Genomic DNA, 21,160 nt, shown 5'->3' with positions numbered 1-21,160 from the left:
ATTCAATACTTTTTGCAATATCTCTTTGCCAAGATAACAGCTCTGAGTCTTCTCTTATAATGCCTAATGAGGTTGGAGAACACCTGGCAAGGGATCTGAGACCATTCCTTCATACAGAATTTTTTCAGATCCTTCAAATTCAGAGGTCCATGTTGGTGGACTCTCCTCTTCAGTTCACCACACAGGTGTTCTATGGGGTTCAGGTCAGGGGACAGGGATGGCCATGGCAGAACCTTGATTTTGTGGTCAGTGAACCATTTTTGTGTTGATTTTGATGTTTGTTTTGGATCATTGTCCTGCTGGAAGATCCAGTCAGGGCCCATTGGCAGCCAGTTTTTGATTTTGTATCTGTTGGTATTTGATAGAGTCCATGATGCCATGTATCTGAACAAGATGTCAAGGACCTCAGGCATAAAAACAGCCCAACAATGTTAAAGATCCATCACCACATTTAACCGTGGGCATTGGGTACTTCTTCATCTCTGTGTGTGCCAAACCCATCTCTGGTGTTTGCTGCCAAAAAGCTTTTTTTTTTTTTTTTTTTTTTTTTTTTTTTTCATCTGACCATAGAACCTGGTTGCATTTTAAGTTCCAGTAGTGTCTGGCAAACTGAAGATGCTTGAGTCTGCTGTTGGATGAGAGCAGAGGGTTTTTTTCTTGAAACCCTCCCAAACAACTTGTGGTGATGTAGGTGATGTCAGACCCCAAGACCCATCTAATTTCTGCAGTTCTCCAGCTGTGATCCTTGGAGATTCTTTGAACCATCCTCCTCACTGTGTGTGGAGACAATATAGACACACGTCCTTTTCCAGGCCGATTCTTAAGATCTTCATTTGATTGGAACATGTTAATTATTGCTCTGATGTTGGAAATGGCCATTTTCTATAGCCATTTCCCATTTTGTGAAGCTCAACAACCTTTTGCCGCACATCAGAACTATATTCTTTAGTCTAACCCACTGTGATGATTAAGAGAATTTGCCCTGTGTGTTACCTCATATTTATACCCCTGTGAAACAGGAAGTCATGGCTGAATAATTTCATGTTCCTTGTCACCCAGGTGTACTAAAAACAAATGTAAAATATGAATGAGAATATACTTCAAATATATTTTACTCATAATAATTTCTAGTGGTGCCAATAATTCTGGCCAACGTGTTTTGGAGAAAGAATATTTATTTAATAATGAGATATTTTCCCTCTTTCAATTGTTTTACTTCAAATAAAGGTTAGATTTTTGTGATTTATTATTTTTTTTAATTTATTTATTTTGTTTATGAAAGATCAAAAGGATAAACAATGCAGATTTTTTTTCATAGCCTTCTTTGCTCATATTTACCATGGGTGCCATTATTTTTGGCCACCACTGTACTATCTCATAGACAAATAGCTAAATAGATAGCTAGATAAACAGTTATAGCTAGCTAGCTAGCTTTTGCTCTAGCTAGCAGATCACTATTTCTCTAGATAGCTAGCTAGCAGATAGCTGTTTATCTAGATATCTAGCTAGCAAATAGCTATTTATATCTAGCTATCTAATGATCTAACTTTCTAGTAACTTTTGTGAAAATTGTTTTGCTTGAGATTTTTTATTTTTTTAATAAATGGTACTTGGTTTGAATATTTTGTCATCTGAAAGACATACATTTTTAAGTGTGACTTGAGTAATAGTTTTTGAGGCCACTGTATCTTGATATTTTCACTGATCAGCCACATTGAATAACATTTATTATCTTGTTACAATGGCACCTGTCAAGGGGTGGGATATATTAGGCAGCAAGTGAACAGTAAGTTCTTGAATTCCATGTGTTGGTAGAAGGAAAAATGGGCAAGCGTAAGGATCTGAGCGACTTTGACAAGGGCCAAATTGTGATGGCTAGACGACTGAGTCAGAGCATCTCCAAAACAGCAGGTCTTGTGGGGTGTTTTCGGTATGCAGTGGTTAGTACCTACCAAAAGTGGTCTAAGGAAGGACAACCTGTGAACCTGCGATAGGGTCATGGGCGCCCAAGGCTTATTGATGTGCTGTCTGTTTTATAGTAGCGCTGTTGTGCCTGATATTCACAACAGCATTGTTAAAGATAAATTTTCCTTTGTACAACATTCACATTGCATTCCTTGAAAAGTGATGGGAAGTTTACATGGAATTGGTGTCCGGTGATGGAACATGAGGACAATTGCATTTCAGACTGTACATGCAATGCAGATTTTTCACATAAGCAGTAAGGGAATTTAAGCATTTTCATGCATTTCAGTGTGGAAAAGCAAGTTTTGGAATCGCTTCAAAACGGCAGTGTGGACGGAGAGCTTTTCGGAAATGAAAACATTACAATAAATGGTATTATTAGATCTAATGGCAGAAGTATGCAACATAAAAAACAAAACAAAAAAAAACTCACTGAGGCAGGAGGCCAAACAGCGTAAAAAACAGCGCTTTTCACGTACACTAAACACCATCCAATACGGCATTTTAACTATTTTCATGCATTTTTTACACCTTTGGGAAATATTATGGTGTATTATACGGCTTTATGTTTGTTTAGAACGCCTCAAAATACACTGTTTTAGATGTACATGCATTAAAACTATTGCGTTATTCTAAGACTCATGGCTTACCATATGAAACGCTGCCGTCTCGTGATGTGCAAATGGCTTGCATGCGCTGCACAAGTCTGTTGGGTATACTGCAGTCTCGTCACATTTTAACTTTTTGTTTAACCACCCATTCAGCTCATGAAATCACGCTGCGTGATCATGAGGAAGGATTACATCAAGATGTAAATTGGAATGCAGGTGCAGAATTTCATATGAATAAAATAGTCTACGCTGTTGCTGGCGTGCCAGTGATTACCCCTCCACGTACTAATGCTGCCATGTGTGCCATAGGTTGCCGACCCCTGGACTAGGAGAAGATACCTGTGCTGTCCAGGCAAGGTTGGAGAGACAGGTAGAAGTAAATGTGTCATGACTTGCTTTGTTTGTGTGGTGTGGGTCACCCGTGACATGCTGCAGTTTTGGCAAGAAGCTGTCCCAGAACTTGCACTGCTGGGCTCTAAACATATGGAGTGTTTGTGATGGGCTAGTGTTGAGCGTAACATACTGCTGATTTTCCGATGTGAACCGCGGCCAATCTGCTTGCTTGACACTGTAACATCAAGCAATGAAATAAAGCAATGAAATCAACTCAAAGGTCAGTTTATGTATGGAGCTGAGTTAATCAATACAATACTGCCCAAAACAACCCAGCCTTCTGAAGAAAATCAATGAAATGACTCAATAGCTACAACGTTTACATGCTCTTGTAAAGAACACCTAGCAGTCCTATAAAACCGTGGTTCTCAATTTTATTTTATTTTATTTTTTTTTCTGCACAAACAAGATTTTGCAATACATTGGAGATCCAAAACAATAGCAATACTGTTTATTGTACCAAAGTAAACTAAAATGTAAATAAAACAATTATATATATATATATATATATATATATATATATATATATATATATATATATATATATATATATATATATATATATAATTATAATAATTATTATTATTATTATTATTTAGCCTATTAAATACATTTATTAAGCCAGTCATTTACTGTGCAAAGCAAACCTGCATTTATTAGAGCCTGGGTAGTATTTTCTTTAACCTCAAAATACAGTTGAATTTGATAGGATGCAAAACTTTTGAAGTCAACAATAAATAATATGGCTTTAAATAATAATAAACAATAAATAATAATAAGTGTTCCCTATCTGTCACTCACTCGACGTTGTGTCGATTTAGTGACACTAGGGGTCACTCTTGGGAGCCCCAAACACCTCTGCTTTTTTAAAAAAAGGCCAATGGGAATTGGCGAGTGGAATTTGTATGCCACTCCCCCGGACATATGAGTATAAAAGGAGCTGGTATGCAACCACTCATTCAGATTTTCTCTTCAGAGCTGAGCGGTTGTATTCAGTGCATTGAATTCAATTCCCTCCAAAGATGCACCTCAAAACTGCTGGATTTATGGCGCATTTCAGCGGCTTCTCCCCCTCTGCACCCGTGGAGTGCAGAGAACACCCCTGGGCGCTTTGGCAGAGCGAAAAAAGAGTATATTCTAAAAGAGTATATTTTAATTCACAAAAAGAGCTGCACACACAGAACTCCTTTGGGAATGGTCACCCAGTCTCAGGCCAACGCGGAAATTATGGACATGCTTTCCCAGGCGGCTGCGAGTGTCAGGCTAGAGTGGAACCCTCCACTCTCCCCTGAACCCTCACAGCTCGACGATTGGTTCCTGGGCTCAGGGCACTGCCCATGGCCATACCCCGCCCCGGTTCCTTTCTTTCTGGAAGTGCATGAGGAGCTGACAAGATCGTGGGAGGCACCTTTTACTGCCCGGTCCCGGTCTTTCAGCTTCCCCACTCTCACTACCCTCAATGGTGGAGTGGCCAGGGGGTATTCGGTGATCCCCCAGGTGGATAAGGCACTCGTGGTGCACTTGTGTCCGCAGAGCGCCACCACCTAGCACAGGCGCCTGAAGCTCCCATCCAGGGCCTGTAGGTTTATGTCGTCCCTGACGACTAGGGCCTACAGTGCCGCTGGACAAGCCGCCTCCGCCCTGCACACTATGGCTCTCCTGCAAGTACACCAAGCCAAGGCGCTAAAAGAGCTGCACGAGGGTAGTTCTGACACGGAATTGATGCAGGAACTCTCGGGTGCAGTCTCTCGGGCAGGTGATGTCCACCCTGGTGGTCCAGGAGCACCAACTTTGGCTCAACTTGGTTGAGATGCAAGAGGCTGACAAGGCATGGTTCCTTAACGCCCCCATCTCCCAGATTGGCCTGTTCGGCAACACCGTCGAAGACTTTGCCCAGCAGTTCTCGGTGGTGAAGAAGCAGACGGAGGCCATACAACACATCCTGCCCCGGCATGGCTCGAGCGATGCCCCGCCACGAGGCCCCACCCACCGGTACATCCGACATGATCATTCCCTTGGTCCCCTTCGCCCGGAGTTTGGGAGCGTGGCTCACGCTTTCCAACCCGTCGCGATGGCTGACCCGGACCGTCCGACTTGGCAATGCAATTCAGTTTGCCAGGCATCCGCCCAGGTTCAGCGGTGTCCGCTTCACCTCGGTGAAGGGCGATAACGGCGCAACCTTGTGTGCGGAGATCACGACCCTTCTGTGCAAGGGCGCAGATAGAGCCTGTCCCTCAAGCTGAGATGAAGAAAGGGTTCTACAGCCCTTACTTGATCGTACCGAAGAAAGGCGGTGGGTTGCGACCAATCCTGGACCAAGAGTACTGAACCAGGCTTTGCACAGACTCCCGTTCTTGATGCTGATGTAAAAATGCATTCTAGCGAGCGTCCGGCATCAAGATTGGTTCGTGGCGGTAGACCTGAAGGATGCGTACTTCCACGTCTCGGTCTTACCTCGACACAGACCCTTCCTGCGGTTTGCCTTCGCAGGCCAGGCGTACCAGTACAAGATCCTCCCCTTCGGCCTGTCCTTGTCCCCTTGTGTCTTCATGAAGGTCGCAGAGGCAGCCCTTGCCCCACTAAGGGAAGTGGGTGTTCGCATCTTCAACTATCGATGACTGGCTAATCCTAGCTCACTATTGAGAGTTTCTATGCGCACACAGGGACCTCGTGCTCTGGCACCTCAGTCGACTGAGGCTTCGGGTCAACTGGGAAAAGAGCATGCTCTCCCTGGTTCAGAGCATCTCTTTTCTCGGTTTGGAGTTGGACTCAGTCTCGATGTTGGTGCACCTCACGAATGAGCGCTCACAGTCAGTGCTGAACTGTCTGAAGGCGTTCGGGCAGAGGACAGTGGTTCCACTGAAAACTTTTCAGAGGCTCCTGGGGCATATGGCATCCTCAGTGGCAGCCACACCGCTCAGGTTGATGCATATGAGACCACTTCAGACTCGAGTCCCGAGATGGGCATGGCACTGCGGGACATATCGCATGGCCATCATGCCTATCTGTCACCACCTCTTTAGTCCTTCACCCCTACATTTCTACGGGCAGGGGTTCCCCTAGAGCAGGTCTCCAGGCGCATCATGGTTACAGCATATGCCTCCAAGATGGGCTGGGGTGCTGTATGCAACGGGCACACAGCCGCTGGCTCCTGGACTGGCCCGCAGCTGCATTGGCACATCAACTGCCTAGAGTTGTTGGCAGTACTGCTCGCCCTGCAGAGGTTCCGGCCGTTGATCCAGGGCAAGCATGTGTTGGTCCGGACGGACAGCACAGCGACAGTAGCGTACATCAACCATCAAGGCGGTCTACGCTCCCGTTGCATGTTACAACTCGCCCGCCATCTCCTCCTCTGGAGTCAGCAGCACCTCATGTTGCTACGAGCCACTCACATCCCGGGCGACCTCAACACCGCAGCAGGTGTGCTTTCACGACAGGTTACGCTCAGGGGAGAGTGGAGACTCCACCCCCAGGTGGTCCAGCTGATTTGGAGTCGATTCGGTCGAGCACAGGTAGACCTGTTTGCTTCCTGGGAATCCTCCTACTGCCCGCTTTGGTACGCCCTGACCAAGGCACCCCTCGGTATAGACACACTGGCACACAGCTGGCCCCCTGGACTACGCAAATATGCGTTTCCCCCAGTGAGCCTACTTGCACAGACCCTGTGCAAGGTCAGGGAGAACGAGGAGCAGATCGTCCTAGTAGCACCCTACTGGCCCACCCAGACGTGGTTCTTGGCTCTTACGCTCCTCATGACAGCCCCCCCTGGTGAATTCCCCTGAGGAAGGACCTTCATTTTCAGGGACGGGGCACCATCTGGCACCCATGACCAGACCTCTGAAATCTCACGTCTGGCCCTTAGATGGGACGCGGAAGACCTAAGTGACCTACCACCCGCGGTGGTAGACACAATCACTCAGGCTAGGGTTCAGGCCAAGTGGTGTTCTTCCCGACACGAAGACCCCCAGAGATGCGCAGTAGGATTGGTAAGTAAGATTTCCTTCCTGCAGGAGAGGCTGGAGGGGCGGCTGTCCCCCTCCACCTTGAAGGTGTATGTAGCCACTATTTCAGCTCATCACGATGTAGTAGATGGTAAGTACTTGGGGAAGCATGTCTTGATCATCAGGTCCCTGAGAGGCGCTAGGAGGTTGAATCCCTCCAGACCGCACCTCGTCCCCTCGTGGGACCTCTCTGTAGTCCTTTCAGGGTTATGGGGAGCTCCCTTTGAGCCCTTGGAGTCAGCTGAGCTTAAGGCACTCCTTTGAAGACTGCCCTCCTGACTGCGCTCACTTCCATCAAGAGGTTAGGGGACCTGCAGGCGTTCTCTGTCAGCGAACTGTGCCTGGAGTTCAGTCCGGGTTACTCTCACATGATCCTGAGACCCCGACCGGGCTATGTGCCCAAGGTTCCCACGACCCCTTTTAGGGAACAGGTGGTGAACCTGCAAGCACTGCCCCAGGAGGAGGCAGACCCAGCCTTGGTGTTGTTTTATCCGGTGTGAGCTTTACGCATCTATTTGGATCGCATGCAGAGCTTTAGAAGCTCTGAGCAGCTCTTTGACTGCTCTGGTGGACAGCGGAAAGGAAGCGCTGTCTCCAAACAGAGGATCACCCACTGGGTCATTGACGCCATCGTGATGGCATATCAGGCTCCATGGTGTCTTCCCCTTGGGAGGGACACCCATCGATGTAGACACTTATGGCTCCCAGTCGGTTAACAAATTCCACTCTTTTTGGGGAGAAAAAAAGAAGAAAAGAGGCCTCGGCTGGGCTAGCCTGTCCCTACTGTTGGGCAGTCACCTTGTTCCTGAAGGACCATTTGACGCTCATAAGAGCGTTGGTGGAGGTTACGTGACGGCCTGGTGCGCTGGCTACGAGGCACACAGCGGTCTGTCCGTCTCGCACCGCCAGTTCACGTAACACTGTTCAGATAGTTGTGCCGTTTTGTATAGGGACCTCAAGTGTTGAGTGAGTGATAGATAGGGAACTTCATGGTTACTTTCATAATCTCCTTCCCTGATGGAGGGAACGAGATGTTGTGTCCCTCTTGCCACAACGCTGAACTACCCGCTGAAATGGCCAGGACCGGGTCTCAGCTCCTCAGCACAAAACCTGAATGAGTGGTTGCATACCAGCTCCTTTTATACCCGTATGTCCAGGGCTGTGGCATGCAAATTCCACTCACCAATTCTCATTGGCCTTTTTTCAAAAATGCAGAGGTTTTTGGGGCTCCCAAGAGTGATGTTTTCTCCCCATATTTATTTTGCTATCCTAACTATGCACAGCTATATAGTTGAATTGTATTACTTGCATTTAGCATAGTCTTTTCCTTGTTGTCCAAGACAATATTCGAAAAGATTGCAGAAAGAAATGGTCACGACCCATCATTTGAGAACCACTTCTTTAATATAGGAGACCTTGAATCTCAATTCACAATCCTAGTGATGAAAGTCTTCACAACATATAGTAAGCTGAAGTTTATTACTTGTATTTACCATTATTTTGTTCTTGTTGTCCCAAACATTATTCAAAATAAATTGCGAAAAGAAAAGGTTACGAATCACCATTTAAAAAACCACTGCTTTAAAATATGAGTACTTAAACCTCAATTCACAATCCTAGTGAAGTCTTCACAGCAAACCATTTACAGAATTTCACTCTTTCAAAATATAAGAGAGCTATAAACTTCATGTTCCATTTTAATATTGTTTCCTGGTCATGTCCTTTGATGAATTAGCATATAGTGCAGGCTGTTCGCCTGCAGCGTGAAGAGTGTATAAAGTGTTAATTAAAAGAAACTAAGCTTGCTCACAGCCACAATAAAGGCTGTTGCTGCCTTCCCATAATTTATGCCAAACAAATGAGGATGCTAATCAACACTAGCCTGCAAGCAACAACAAGATTTATTTGATCACTTCCATTGAAATAGTGTGAGCATATTATAGACTGTCTCATCAAGATATTATTGATTAAACTTTTCCTTCTCAAAGCAACCTGTACTGATTTATACTCCTCATTTAGACATAAATACAAACAATTCCCTCAATCTTTTGCATAAATATAAATCAACAAATATAAACCATCTTGTAACACAATTATAGGCATGATATTCTATGTATTAAAGGAATAGTTCACCCAAAATTTAAAGATGCACTGTACATTTCTCAAGTCATACAATAGTGTACAGGCCAGAATTTAAGCTGCAGAAAATCCTTTCTGACGTACCACTGAAATCTTATTCTTACATATTCAACCTTCAAATGCACATCACATTTGGTAGGAGTCAGGCAAGAACCAATGTTATTTGTCACCATTGAGCTTGTTTAATTGCAAGTATTTTTGCCCGTTATCCGTTATAGCTCTGCATGTAAACACTTAGTGTTGTGTTGTGTGCTTGTGTGTTCACATTTTGATGTCAAATGCAGAGAATAACCAGACAATTTCAAATCTTATGTAAACACAGTTTTCTTGCATTGTTGGATTTTTTTGAATAGGCTGATTTTTGGTAGTTATCAGTGTAATGGTGGCCATTTTGTCCCTTGGCCATAGATGTTGTCATATAAAAAAATATTTTTTTACATTAATTTTAATTTTTGAGTGAACTATTCCTTTCACACTGACAAGATTTAAACTACTCAACTCTAACAAAGTTGCTCCAGTGCTTCATAATCCTCTGACTCATGATCTCCTCCTCCTCAGAGAATCCAAAGGACTTGTTCAGAGGTATTCCAAAAACAAATGATCTTATTCCCGTGCATTACCCCCATCCACTGAGGCCAGGGGTTGAAGCTAAAGCGATGGTTAAACAGGTACAATCGTGCACTATCCCCATGCTTAACATACCTGTGGGCAAAATCCAGTAAGGAGCACAAGAAATAGCAGTCGCCCACCAACCAGGCATCTCTGATGTTTTGCTTGCTTTGCTCATCTGTCCAATCCATGTACTGGAAGCTAGCAGCCTCTCTGGCAATATCACTGAAACCAGGGAGGCTCAAGGATACACCCTTGAGGAACTGGTCTGGGTTGATAAGACTTTGGTTATGGATGTCGAATCCTGGTGCACCATAAACAAGGAAGTATGTTCCTTCATCCTGGTTCAATCCCAACAGAAGCTCAGTCTTTAGAAAACATCCCAAATGGAATAAGATATTAGGCATATCCAAAAGAAACACTCCATCCACTGTTGGAAGAAAGGGCACATTTATGATCACAGGGTCAGAAATTACATTGAATTGAAGACTGACTAACTTCTCAGGTTCAACTGCCCTTAAGCAGGTCTCCATTTCAGTAAGTCCAAATGGGCAGTTCAGAAGTTGAGCCAGAGTCAGGGAATGGTTCCAGGCCTAAGCTGGCTCCACGGCCACCCACACAGCATTAGGACTGCCACTCTGGAGAATTGCATGGGCGAACAGGCCATGGCTACCCTCTGAAAGCAAATGGAGTCCTACAGAGCCAGCTCCAACACTCTCACCAAACAAGGTTACGGAGGACGTGTCACCCCCAAATGAAGCAATGTTCTTTGCCACCCAGCTGAGAGCCAACTGTTGGTCGAAAAGACCAGCATTGCACCTTAAGCTCTTGCTTTCAGGTAGAGACATGAATCTCTATGGTCCTACCCTGTAGTTCATAGATACCACCACCACCTTTTGTGACAGACTGAGGAAACGCCCATCATAAATATCCAGGGAGGCAGTACCTGTGGATAAACTCCACTGTAGATCCACACCATAACTGGAGCTAAGGGCTTGGCTAGGTTCTGGAGGTTAATCAAGGGAGTCCATACATTGAGGTACAGGCAATCTTCACTAATCCTGGTGTTGGGATTCCACATCTCAGCTGACACATCACACCAATAACAAAGCATGACATGATTAAGTTTGGAAAATTGCAAGGAATTCAAAAATTCTGGTTTTAAAAGTTAACCTTTCACATTTATTCCATATCGCAAAGATGTCAAAAGTCGTCTACACAGCAAAACTTTAAACAGAAACCCATATAAGGTGGCATACCAAGAAAAAACATTCTACAATACCCAAACATTTTAATGCAGCTTCAAAGCGGAATATATTTATATATAAATCACAATCATGAAATGTAATCGGATTAATTTATGTGCACTAATATAAACAATACAATATAATATTAATTATATAAACCACAATATTTGCCTACAAATCAGGACTTCAGCAGCTATTTTTGATAGATAATGCAAATCATTAAGTCAGTTCATTAAAATTGACAGTTTGAATTGTAAATTAATCAAACTAACCAAATCTACTGCCACTTTTGCTACTTAAGTTTAAATCAGAGAAGTTATTTAAACATCTTGGTTTTAACATTAGCCGTCATGGATGGGTAGGACATGTCCCCACAACTTTTTGCTTTGGACAATTTTGTCACCACCATTTTTCTGAAATAGCTTTTGTCAATGCATTTCTAATACAAAGGTAGCACCTTCATTTTTGAAGCAGAAGTTTCCATGTTGTTCATGTGTGTTATAATAAGTGGCAGTCCAGCACAGGAATTTCACTCTAATTTTCGGCAGTTTGCACTCCTTTCCAGTGAAATCGCAAAGCAAAATCCAAACAAATGTGTCCTCACTCATGATATATGTCCTCTGAAGTACAGATGCAATCTTGGTTTATTAAATAAATATGTTATATTAGGGCAGATTGGAAGTCTGTGCACCCCCAAAAAACGTCATGGTTACTGGTGTAACCTCCGTTCCCTGATGGAGGGAACGAGACGTTGGTGTCGATGTAGTGACACTAGGGGTCACTCTTGGGAGCCCGAGACACCTCTGGTCTTTGATAAAAGGCCAATGAAAATTGGCGAGTGGTATTTGCATGCCACTCCCCCGAACATACGGGTATAAAAGGAGCTGGTATGCAACCACTCATTCAGGTTTTACGCTGAGGAGCTGATATAAGGTCCGGCCATTTCAGCGGGTAGTTCAGTGTTGTGGCAAGAGGGACCAATGTCTCGTTCCCTCCATCAGGGAACGGAGGTTACACCAGTAACCATGACGTTCCCTATCTGTCACTCACTCGACGTTGGTGTCGATGTAGTGACACTAGGGGTCCCTATACAAAACGCCACAAGGCTGAACTGTGTTACGTGAACTGGCGGTGTGTGGTGGGCAGACTTGCTGTGTGCCTCATAGCCAGCACACCAGGTCAACACGTAACCTCCCCCAACACAGTTATGAGTGTCGAACGGCCCTTTTTGGGGACAAGTCGACTACCCAGAGATAGAGACAGGCTTAACCCAATCGTGGCCTCTTTCCCCTTCTCTTTTTCCACTCCCTAAAAAAGAAGGGGGATTATCCGACTGGGCCGCCAGGTCTGGTTGGGGGGTGTCCCTCCCAAGGGGAGGACACCGTGGAGACCACACCTCGCCCCAAGAGGGGGGGATATTTAAGTGGAAGAATACATCACATGGTCTTTCCAACCATGTTGAGAGCCTTCAAGGTAGATCCTGCCCAATGGGGGAGGAGTTACTACAACATGGAGACTGGGGCAGAGGGGCTCTGCCCAAGGAAGATGCAGTTTGCCAGCAGGGAAATGAATTAGCGGAAGATATAGATCGCATGGGGTTAGCCTTACAGGGAACCGCCACATGCGGAGCACCTACCCCAGAACCGGGCTCTTAGTTAGCGCGTGTACTGGGCCGGCAGCAAGTCTCTCCGAAAACTCGACTGCCACAGGACTCGGAGGAAGTCAACCAGGGAACAACTTTTGTGAACACTACTGGGAATTAACAGCGCACATCTTCAGCTCAAAAGGAGGTGGAAGGCGCTATGTGCAAGCGATACACCCGGCCAGCTATCCCGGGCTTATCCACTTGTGTTGCGTGCCACTACCTGGGACGAAACCGGTTCCACCCAGAGGTTGTAGAACCTTGCAAAGGTGTTGGGTGTTGCCCAGCCCGCTGCTCTGCAAATGTCTGTTAGAGATGCACCTCCGCTACACCACGGGTAGAATGGGCTCGTAGCCCTACTGGGGGCGGCATGTTTTGGGCGAGATATGCCATAGTTATGGCGTCAATGAGCCAGTGAGCGATCCTCTGCTTGGAGACAGCGCTTCCTTTCCACTGTGCACCAAAGCAGACAAAGAGCTGCTCAGAGACTCTAAAGTTCTGCGTGCAATCCAAATAGATGCGTAAAGCGCGCACCGGACACAGCAACGACAGGGCTGGGTCTGCCTCCTCCTGGGGCAGCGCTTGCAGGTTCACCACCTGGTCCCTAAAAGGAGTGGTGGGAACCTTGGGCACATAGCCCGGTCGGGGTCTCAGGATCACTTGAGAATAGTCCAGACTGAACTCCAGGCACATTTCACTGACAGAGAACACTTGCAGGTCACCTACCCTCTTGATGGAAGTGAGCGCAGTCAGGAGGGCAGTCTTCAAGGAGAGTGCCTTAAGCTCGGCTGACTGCAAAGCTCAAAGGGGGCTCTCTGTAGACCCTGAAAAACTACAGAGGTCCGATGAGGGAATGAGGTGCAGCCTGGAGGGATTCAGCCTCCTGATGCCTCTTAGGAACCTGATGATCAGATCATGCTTCCCTAAGGACTTACCGTCGACTGCGTTGTGGTGTGCTGCTATGGCAGCAACGTACACATTCAAGGTGGAAAGGGACAGCCTCCCTTCCAACCTCTCTTGCAGGAAGGAAAACACTGATCTGACTGCGCATCTCTGGGGGTCTTCCCGACGGGAAGAACACCACTTAGCGAACAGACGCCACTTAAAGGCATACAGGCGCCTCGTAGAGGGAGCCCTAGCCTGAGTGAACGTGTCTACCATCACAGGTGGGAGACAGCTTAGGTCTTCTGCATCCCGTCCAGGGGCCAGACATGGAGATTCCAGAGGTCTGGGCGCGGGTGCCAGATGGTGCCCCTTCCCTGAGAAAGAAGGTCCTTCCTCAGGGGAATTTGCCCAGGGGGAGCTGTCGTGAGGAGCGTGAGGTCCGAGCACCACGTGACTGTAACATCCGGGGTGGATTTGTGCCACAGCTGGGCGCTCAGGGCGGGAGACCGCCGCTGGAGCGCCAAGCTGCCAAATGGAGTGGTGGACGGAGGTCGTGATGCCAGCCGTACACACCGGATATGTGACCCAGGGAACAAGGAAACCACTCTTGCTGAGCTCTTGAGTACTGCAGCCACTTGGGCATGCAGCGCAATTAAATGCAAAAGGTAACAAAAAGATGAAGATCTGCTTACCAGCTCCAGAGCGGCGGGTTTCGTTGTCCCTGGGTTGCCCGTCTCAAGGGCGCTTTGAAGCCTTTCACGGGTTCTGGACGGCCGCGAGACAGGTGGCATCTGCTTCCTGTGGTGGGCTCCACGCCGGGGCCAGGCCGAAGGGGGGGCTGCGGCAGACCCAGTGCAGTCACCGCAGGGGGACACCCTTGGCGATGAGTAGATGGGGTGCGGGATCTTGAGCCGCGCCGGGGCAGGATATGCCGGCTAGCATCCATCTACTGCTCTACCATCGAGAACTGCTGGGCAAAGTTCTCGACGGTGTCACCAAATAGGCCCGCCTGGGAAATGGGGGCAGCAAGGAATCGTGTCTTGTCAGCCTGACCCATCTAGACCAGGTTGAGCCAAAGGTGGCGCTCCTGGACCACTAGTGTGGCCATCGTCTGCCCGAGAGACCGTGCCGTGACCTCCGTCGCTTGGAGAGTGAGGTCAGTCACCGAGCGCAGTTCCTGCATCATTCCCGGGGCGGAACTACCCTCGTGCAGTTCCTTTAGCACCTTGGCGGACTTGCAGGAGAGCCATGGCGTGCAGGGCGGAGGCGGCTTGTCCAGCGGCACCGTAGGCCTTGGCCGTCAGAGACGACGTAAACCTACAGGCCTTGGATGGGGGCTTTGGGCACCCACGCCAGGTGGCGGCGCTCTGCAGGCATAGGTGCACCGCGAGCGCCTTTATCCACCGGGGGATTGCCGAATAACCCTTGGCCGCCCCACCATCGAGGGTAGTGAGAGTGGGGAAGCTGAAAAGATCGGGACCGGGCAGTAAAATATGCCTCCCGCGACCTTGTCAGCTCTTCATGCACTTCCGGGAAGAAAGGAACGGGCTGGGGCGTGGCTTTGAGCGGCGCTGCGAGCCCAGGAACCAATCACCGAGCCGCGAGGGTTCAGGGAAGAGCGGTGAAATCCACTCTAACCGAAGCTCGCGGCTGCCCGAGAAAGCATGTCGTCATCTCCGTGTCAGCCTGTGACTGGGCGATCGACCCTGAAGGGAGAAGCCCAGCTGAGGCTTCCGACTGGCTCCGAATAAGAGGTCGAAACTCGCCGTGAGACGAGCCGGCGGACTCACCCGGAAGCCCGATCGGGGCAGACGAGCGTGCTGGGGAATGGGAGGTCCGCAGGGGGATACCCGGCGGAGGCAGTCCCATTGGGGTCCCCAAATCGCCCCCAGTGCTAGCCAGGCTGGCCTCAAACCCGTGGGTAAAAGGACCGAGGCTGGAGCCTCTGGGGTGGCTCGCTTTCTTACAAAGGCGAGCCGCGACTGCAACGTTGCCATGGACATATTCTCGCAATGAGAACATGACCATCCACAAACGCTGTCTCCACGTGAGCAGTGCCCAGACACGAAAGACAGTGATCGTGACCGTTAGAAGGCGAGAGATAACGAGCACAACCAGGAATAACACACAATCGGAAAAGCATCTTTAAAAAGACGCGTCTTTAAAAAGACGTTCCGTGTGTGCGCTCTTTTAGAGAAATATATACTCTTTTAGAGGGGAAAAATGCTCTTTCAGAAAATATACTCTCTAGTTTTTCTGCCGAAGCACCCAGGGGCGTTCTCTGCAGTGCACCAGTGCAGAGGAGGGAGAAGCCGCTGAAATGCGCCATCAGATCCAGCAGAGGTGAATGAACAGTAGTATTCAGCTCAGTGAGCATGACCGTTCGGCTCCGAAGAGAAAATCTGAATGAGTGGTTGCATACCAGCTCCTTTTATACCGGTATGTTCGGGGGAGTGGCATGCAAATACCACTCGCCAATTTTCATTGGCCTTTTATCAAAGACCAGAGGTGTCTCGGGCTCCCAAGAGTGACCCCTAGTGTCACTACATCGACACCAATGTCGAGTGAGTGACAGATAGGGAACTGCCCCATCACTAAAAAAAATAAATAAATAAATAAATAAATTTTATATATATATATATATATATATATATATATATATATATATATATATCAAAGCCATGGTTTTAATGCTATCATGAGAAAAGGAAGAATCGTGAAACTAGTCTAATGATGCAGTCCTTAGTAAACATAAGGGCCAAATAAAATCTGCTATTCGCGATGTTGGTTAATTTTATATCGGCAACAAAATCATGACTAATATATCCTGAATATTCCATATATCGCCCAGCCCATTTCCCAAGTCTATTTATAATGTAATTTCAGTAATCTTGCTCTAAATGTTAGATATCCCCTGTGACAAACCAACATATTATAACTTTACACTGCTGCACAACTGAGGGAAGTGCAGGTAGCAACATTCAGACAGCTATTAATGACATCGCGGTTTCAGCTTACACCAGATGGAGAGTAAAGCACAGACAATCAAAATGCTCACTCTGACTCATTCAGTATGATGAGACACCCGACGACCCTTCTCCTTTTCCAGATTACTCAGCTCCATGTTCGGAAAAAAGAAATCTATTTCTTAAAATAGACACCCTGATTGCTTGTTGTGATAGTGGGTAAATCCCGCTTGATTAATATGACTTGCCTGCACCAGACAGACTGACCCAGAACACTGAGCTTCTATGTTATCGAGAAGAACTACTTTCCTTAAAGGAAATGTCCAACCAAAAATGAAAATTCTGGCATCAATTACTGACTATCATGACATTCCAAACCCATAAGATGTACTTTTAGTTATTAAATTATTTGTATTTAATTTAATTTGTATATTTGTATTTTATATTATTTTTAATGTAATTAATTTAATAAATACATTTTTGTGGAGTAAATACATTAATAACAATATATATTACTGTCAAAAGGGTAAAAAAATAAAAAAATAAAATAAAACAAATCCTGCTATGAATTTTTTAGTTATGTCACTCATCCTTGAAAGAGGGATAAAGAGGGAACAAAGGCCCATCCATCCATTTTCTATAGCCGCTTGTCCTATGCAGGTTCGTGGGTGGTGCTGGAGCCTATCCCATCTGTCTCAGGACAAAGGCAGGGAAACACCCTGGACAGGTGGCCAGTCCATCACAGGGCAACACACACCGAAATACACATTTACACTCTTACTCACACCTACAGGCAATTTAGGGTCTCCAATTAACTTAACCTGAATGTCTTTTTGGACTGTGGGGATCCATAGGAAACCCACATGAACATGGGGAGAACATGCAAACTCCATACAGAAAGACCCAGTTGAGCCAGGACTCAAACACAGGACCTTCTTGCTGTGAGGTGACCATGCCGCCCCTGGAACAAAGGTCAAACCCCCAAAAAATGAAGCGATCACTTGTGGGAGCTATATCAGAGAATGAACTAAAAATGGCTTTCTCCATCAGATAGAAGCATCATAACATCAGCGTCAGGTTCATGTAAATAGCATGTTTAATGTCAAGAGATCCATAAAGACTCACGGCACTTTATCCGCCCGACAATGGAGAAAACTAAACAGCTTATCTCTGGTCTGAGTAGGTTGAAATGAGAAGATAAGACTGTCTCCTTGCCTTTTTCAGCTTGTCCCCTTGGACCCAAGCCTTCAGACAAGACAAATCTTTGTTTTATCTCACACACCCACACACACACAGGTTTTTTAGAACCTTTATCTGAGAGAAATCAGACATTTGGAATGAGTTGTCAGAATTCTCTGAAGCAGATCTCAATGACAGTATTGTGTTTGGGGACTTCTGTTGGAGTTTTTAGGTTTGGTACCATCACTTTTCAGAAGACCAATCTGAAAATTTGGCATAAAGTCAACATGAAAAGGCTTTTGCAACCTATTTCCCTTACATAATGTTACATATTTCCAAGTGAAATTGGATATTCAACGATATGGTGCCATGATTTTGTCTATCTGGAATTGACTGGATGGTGAAAAGTGGCGTTCAAAACCAAAATGGAGCAAGACCTGAATGTGAGTTTGAAGTCAGTTCTGGAGGATTGCAAGTTGGCTAGATTTTATAAATGCAGATGTGCCTAAAAAAGTAGCCTAAAACAATACCTTAATAGATATTATAGCTTTGGTGACACATTTTGTCACATTTTAGTAACTACATTCTGATGAGAGATTTTACAAAACACCGACTATAACATAGATCTCAAGCCTAAAATCTTTTTTTTTTTTTTTTTTTTTTTTTGCAGATGGTTTTAAAAACAAACTGGGCACGATTCCATAAGTCGATACATGTTTTCCTTCTAAATCGATATCAGATCAGCATGAGCTGAGAAAACCGCCAAAAATCCACCCACATATACACATCATGAGCAGACAGGGGGCATTTGGAATGTTTTTAATAAAGGAAACTCCTATGAAAAGCCCAGAGCGTCGCGGCAGTGACGTCTGCCTGTAGCAATAATAGTACATCACGTCATACCTGCGTCTGTGACTCTCCCACTATCCCTCCACAAATTCCAAACTGGAATAAGATCTAGCACATATTTACAATCTGACTCACTCCGATCACACCATCTCTGGTTATTCATATAGATCAGAACATAAAAACTGGCACAAACTTCCTGAGTGAGTCAGCAGAGCATGATTTTTCTTGTGCTTAATAACCTTTTAGGAAAACTTATGCAGATTTCCATGAATATATTATCTGTTTTGTACTGTTGAGGAGTGCAGATTAAATTATATAATCACATAGTTATATATTTACAAAGATATAGCCCCATTAAGTAGCTTCAATGTCGCTAGCAACTTTTTGTAAGTAGCTTGAAGAGTAGTAAACTACTTTTTCAAAAGGGAAGCTATTGTAATTTAAGTAAATTATGAGCAACTTAAAGTTTGGCAGTCTGCAGTTTCAAAGCAGCATCCCCAACAATGCTATTATGAGCAAAATAAAAATTTTGAACAATTCCAGCATACTCTGGAAACAAACAATGCCTGTGAAAACATCCATTCAAACCACACCCATTGCTTTTTTAGATCACTCGTTCTACCCTGTGAATGCCCACAGGTAGTGATTATCCTCTTTGAAGTCTAAAATCAAACCTCAGAGTGTTGTCAAGATACAGCATGTTAATCTTAAGGTCTGTAGTGAACTCAAATTTGACTGGCTGTGGTTTACCTAAATGAGAGCTAATTAATTCAGCGACACTACTGAGAAACAGAGAAATAGGTAGTTAATCTTTAATTTAGCCATATTCACACTGAGTTGAATAACATAATCATTTTTAGTCTTTTTAGAAGAAGAGAAAAAAAACTTAAATTAAAGGGTTCACTCCCTTTAGAGTGGTGGGTTCATTCCTTTTTAGCAGTGCCTTTAGTCAAGGTGATGTACAAAGCCATGGGAATCAGAAGTACAAGCACTCATTCACAGACACCAAATGATGGTGTTTGTATTAAGTGAAGAAAGTATTGGGAAGATTCAGGCAGCTACAAAGCCAGTTCAGAGGTTCACAAAGATGATCGCTGGACCTGATGGCACAGATTAAATCATGTGAGAGAATGAAATGGACCTGGTGAGAGGGAAGCCTTCCTATCAAGGCAACTCCTGCTCTAAACTCCTATCTAAGCTCTTTGGAGGGTCTTTTGATCAATAAGCCTCAAGATTACAACACTTTGACCTCCCACATCACATAGTCCCCCCATAAGCTCATTACTCACAGTGATCTTGTTTATTTTGGCAAATTATCGAAGATAATATATGAAGCAATCTATCTAAAAAGTGAATAATCTTAGAAATAAACCATTCCTATTGAAAGGTCAGGATAAGATAATTTCAGTGGGCACTCAAAACTGACAACTTAAAATGTTTTAAATCTATTCTTGTGCAATAAACTTAACACTCCTGATCACCTTTATTCATCTATAAATTCAATAAAGATGCCAAAAGTGAGTATAATAGAAATCACATTGTTATCATGTACCATGTCAATATTGGTCACTGATCCATAGAATTTACAGTCATTGAGCCCCCAAAGATTTAACCCGATCGATACTTGCCTGGACACACACTGTCACTGTGCCAGCCACTACAATGGGGCCATTATTACAAAGTGAGTTGTCGAAAACTGGCAGCAAACTTTGCCATATAATATCAATGATGCCACATTCATAACTCAGATGCTGCCAGACTGTACTTACAAACTCTGAGACTCAAAAGTGATCTCTATAACATAACAGAACTTGGGTTCAAGAGAAGTGATTTAAAAAGATTATTCGTTGTGTTCTGGGGAAGGAATATTGAAGCTTGTCCAAGTCTCAAATGCAGTACTGCTCAGTGATAGTCATACATAGTGTTGTAGCTCATACCCCACTTTAAAGACAAGTGTGCTGGTATCCCTCAGACTTCAGGATCCCTGTGAATTTGGTGACAGTAGGTCAAACGTTTTGCTGCTGTAATCAGTCTGTGCTCACCGAAATTCAAATCACTGCCCCAGTGGCCGAAGCTGGAAGTGTTGTTGAACGTATGGGTACATGAGAGCTCCAGTTTTCGGGTGAAATGTCCACAGAGTGGCACTAAAAGCGAGTTGTATTTATTTATTTTTTATTGTAAATGATGTCAACGGGAATGCATATTTTATTAACTGTAACCCAAACCCTAATCCTAAACATAACTGTCAGCAGAGTAAAAGTGTAATTTTTGAGTGAAAATGCAACCTCCAAATCGCGCTCACGATTGTTTATGTGAACGCAATTTCATCCTGGTTCCAACGGGACCTCAACCCATGTCTCTAAGGCTGTCCGAAAAATGCACTATCAGTAGTGCAAGAGGGAAATGTGATCATACTTGAATTGATGCAAAAATGTCTGATGGGGGATGGCACTTGCCAGTAATTTGGTTGAATGCGGTTGATTTCAAGGTACATGAACTTTCGGAAGCAACATGTTGATTTAGTAAATATTACTTAAATTTCAGTCTGTTCCGTGCATGAAGCTATTGTATGGAATAAGGTGCACAAGTTGTACAATCTACTTTTTATGGTGCTTAACCACGTACTGTCACAGCAAGTACTGTATTTGGTGAAGGACACACTTATCTGCTGGCA

At 45.1% G+C, this 21,160-nt stretch overlaps 1 pseudogene; it reads right to left on the bottom strand.

The window, feature by feature from the left end:
* Positions 1–1,880: 1,880 nt before the first annotated feature.
* On the bottom strand, positions 1,881–10,799 carry LOC127417117 (cholinesterase-like; annotated as a pseudogene).
* Positions 10,800–21,160: the final 10,361 nt, after the last annotated feature.

Source organism: Myxocyprinus asiaticus, chromosome 26, assembly GCF_019703515.2.
Source record: "Myxocyprinus asiaticus isolate MX2 ecotype Aquarium Trade chromosome 26, UBuf_Myxa_2, whole genome shotgun sequence".
Taxonomy (NCBI): domain Eukaryota; kingdom Metazoa; phylum Chordata; class Actinopteri; order Cypriniformes; family Catostomidae; genus Myxocyprinus; species Myxocyprinus asiaticus.
Note: the sequence above shows the minus strand (reverse complement) of the source record. Positions and strands in the feature narration are given on the sequence as shown.